The sequence below is a fragment of the Schistocerca nitens genome, chromosome 2, assembly GCF_023898315.1.
Source record: "Schistocerca nitens isolate TAMUIC-IGC-003100 chromosome 2, iqSchNite1.1, whole genome shotgun sequence".
NCBI classification, from domain to species: Eukaryota; Metazoa; Arthropoda; class Insecta; order Orthoptera; family Acrididae; genus Schistocerca; species Schistocerca nitens.
The window spans coordinates 847,253,456-847,256,606 of record NC_064615.1 but is presented as its reverse complement, the minus strand read 5'-3'; the positions used below and the strand labels follow the sequence as shown (position 1 = coordinate 847,256,606).

General features: G+C 41.4%; 1 pseudogene; it reads right to left on the bottom strand.

Annotated features, from left to right (window-relative positions):
- Positions 1–588: 588 nt before the first annotated feature.
- LOC126238385 (5S ribosomal RNA) lies at positions 589–706 on the bottom strand (annotated as a pseudogene).
- Positions 707–3,151: the final 2,445 nt, after the last annotated feature.

Genomic DNA, 3,151 nt, shown 5'->3' with positions numbered 1-3,151 from the left:
AAGCTTGCACAGGACAGAGTAGCATGGAGAGCTGCATCAAACCAGTCTCAGGATTTAAGACCACAACAACAACGATGATGCTATGGTGAAAGCAAGTAATGAGCATAGTACACAAATTTTACTTAATCAATTCAGTAAAACAGGTAATCAATGTAACTTGGGAACTAAATCTAACAAATCAGAGTATGATAATACAAAAAGAAAGACACCAATAGGATGTAAATTAGAAGTATTTGATGGGTCAATTGAACAATTGATAAGCTGTAATTATGTAAGGAATGTTACCACCCGCCATGAAGACTTAACCATGGAAGCGGAAAATTAAATGACAATGCCAGTAGGGATGGCCGGGTGCCTGTAAAGTAATGTATAAAATTAAACTCCTCCCGCACAGGCCATGAAGGCCTAAAGGTACCGACTGGCCGCCGTGTAATCCTCAGCCCACAGGCGTCACTGTATGCGGATGTGGAGGGGCATGTGGTAAGCACACCGCTCTCCCGGCCATTTACCAGTTTCCGAGACTGGAGCCGCTACTTCTCAGTCAATTAGCTCCTTAATTTGCCTCACAAGGGCTGAGTGCACCCCGGTTGCCAACAGCGCTCGGTAGACCGGATGGTCACCCATCCAAGTGCTAGCCCAGCCCGACAGCGCTTAACTTCGATGATCTGACGGGAACCGGTATTACCACTGCGGTACGGCCGTTGACTGAAATAATGTATGGGGAAACAAATTTATGGCAACTGAAGGTAAAATAAAAATAGTTGTTCTTGTTATGACATAAGCAGCGGAAAATAAAGCTGAAACGAGAAAGACACAACAAAGGTCAACGGCAGTGGACATGAAGGTACAAAGACAGATGCAGGGAATAACCAAATGGGACAGAGCTAAGCGATCAGTATAAAATACCAGATATAAATAAAGCGATGAAGACGAAGAAAAGAAATTGGAAGATCATGCCTTTAGGGAGGACGCCAAAAGACTGTTAAAATTTGTAAACATGAATGACCGGAATGGAAACGACTGTCCGGACGACCACCCAAGAAATGAGACAACATTGAGTCCTGTACAATCATGGTATGTGGTCGAGAAACAGGAGAAACCCTTGTCAGCAAAGAAGAAGAAGAAGAAGAACTTGAGGTCAATGTCGGAATGGTTCCTATGCAAGGGCAAAATCGATTTCCTTCCCGCTCCATCCTCAATCGAGTATTTGCTCGGTCTCTAATTACTTCGCTGTCGGCGGGACACTAAACTTCTAAGTTCCGTCTTCTTTTAGTGGACAACGGTTACCTCCCCCATGTCTCACAATCTTGCTCGGGATATACTGGTCTAAAACGTACCGTACCATGGTTTTGAAGTTTTTCCATTTGTGATCGATCTTATTGTCCTCAGAGCTGAATATTTCATGTTGCCTTTTTTTCTTTGGGGCCCGCCGTGCCAAATATGTCTTTTAATGACATGATTATTATCAATAATAGCCAGCTACATTACTATGTAAATTGTTTATATTTTATATCATTCACGATGAGCCAATTTCGGCAAATTTCTATCGTCTGTTGCTATGTAAAATCGTTGCTGTCTGTTTTAGAATTATTACTTTCTCTCAGGTGTACAGTGCAGATGTATATCGGATTTTACCTGTTTTCCGTGTACGATACTTTGCTGACAGCTTGGATGACAGTCACGTTGATTACTCAAGTACTCTGCAGTTATCAGTACTATTTGCTTTTTTTGTAGTACAGTACTGACATTTCCCACAAGATGCTGCGAACTTTCTTTCCTAAAGAGTACAGTTTCTGACTCACTTTTCTGGATCATCTTTTGTGATCGAGACTCCTTCTGGCCGTAGCCATTATCGTATGTGCCCGTATGTATATTACTGCGACGCTTGAAGTAATACGAAGGTCTCCGACCCCACGTTAATCACCATTCGTCCTCACGCGTGTTGTATAATAAGAAGGTCGGAGTGATGAAAACAGCCATAAACCTGCGTGTGGGCTACTGCTCACGTGATAAAACCGTTCACACTACAGCGACAGGAGGGCTCGTTTGGTAATTACACGTGACTGGTCGCACTTAACTCAGCAGGTATGTGCTAACGTACTCACCTGGTAATTAGCGTGGACAGCTGCCGACAGCGAAGCACTTCAATTCTGTTAGTAGCAGTTCAGAATGGGCACTTTCTTTCGCATCTCGTTACAGGCAACCGTCGATCTGCCGTTATTGAGTATTACACTGAACGTTTTACGATTATTAGCTTCATTCGACAAACCAGTTATAAGGAGAATGACTTACAATTTCCTTGTGTTTACCTGCGTAAGTTCTGTCGTCATACTACAACGTTTTGTGAGGCATGAAAAGTAAGTACTGAATAACTGCATACGGAAACGAAACTCGGAAAGTCTTAACTGAGCGAAATATTTGAACGACCCTTTGTTACTCTGTTTCCGACGCCGTGTAGTATGCTTGGAATTTTCTGTCAGTTCTGAGAAGTGGCACACTTCCAGTGTACACAAGTCAACATCCAACACTCTGCACTACTTAGTCGCAGAAAATTCGAAAGACGCTAGGTAAAAGTGTAGTAGCATCAATCCACATATTCTGTTAGATACGAGGCAGAGAGAAAGGAGCGACTGACATATTTATCTTTCGGTATCATCAGACAAACGAAAGGTGCTTTCATTTGCATCGAAAAATAGCTGGCAGGCAGGGCATAGTTTGAAATGTCGAAACACCGGGAGCTTCCTTTTTTTTTTTTTTTAATCAATTTCTTCAACCTGACTTCTGGCTACTTCGGTTAGTGCCGAAGAAGGATCTCTAGTTAATACATAACTCTACAGTAATTAATATTACAAAGGGAAACAATTTCTGATGTTCCACAAAGTTATATTTGTTGGATGACGAACCGGGTTTCAGCTTCTTAGGCCATCTTCAGGTGACAACTGTTCGTGTAAAAACAAAAATAATTTTGCAGAATATTAAGAAGCTTATGATTTTGAATATCATTATCGCGTTCTGGCAAGCACCGACGAAAAATTTAAGTAATCGTAGTTATTATTCATTTTAAATCAAACATTAAATATAGTCATTTTGTAAGCAGAATAATTAGAATAGATCTACTGTGACTTTCAGAAGAGTTTCTAGAGAAGCATCA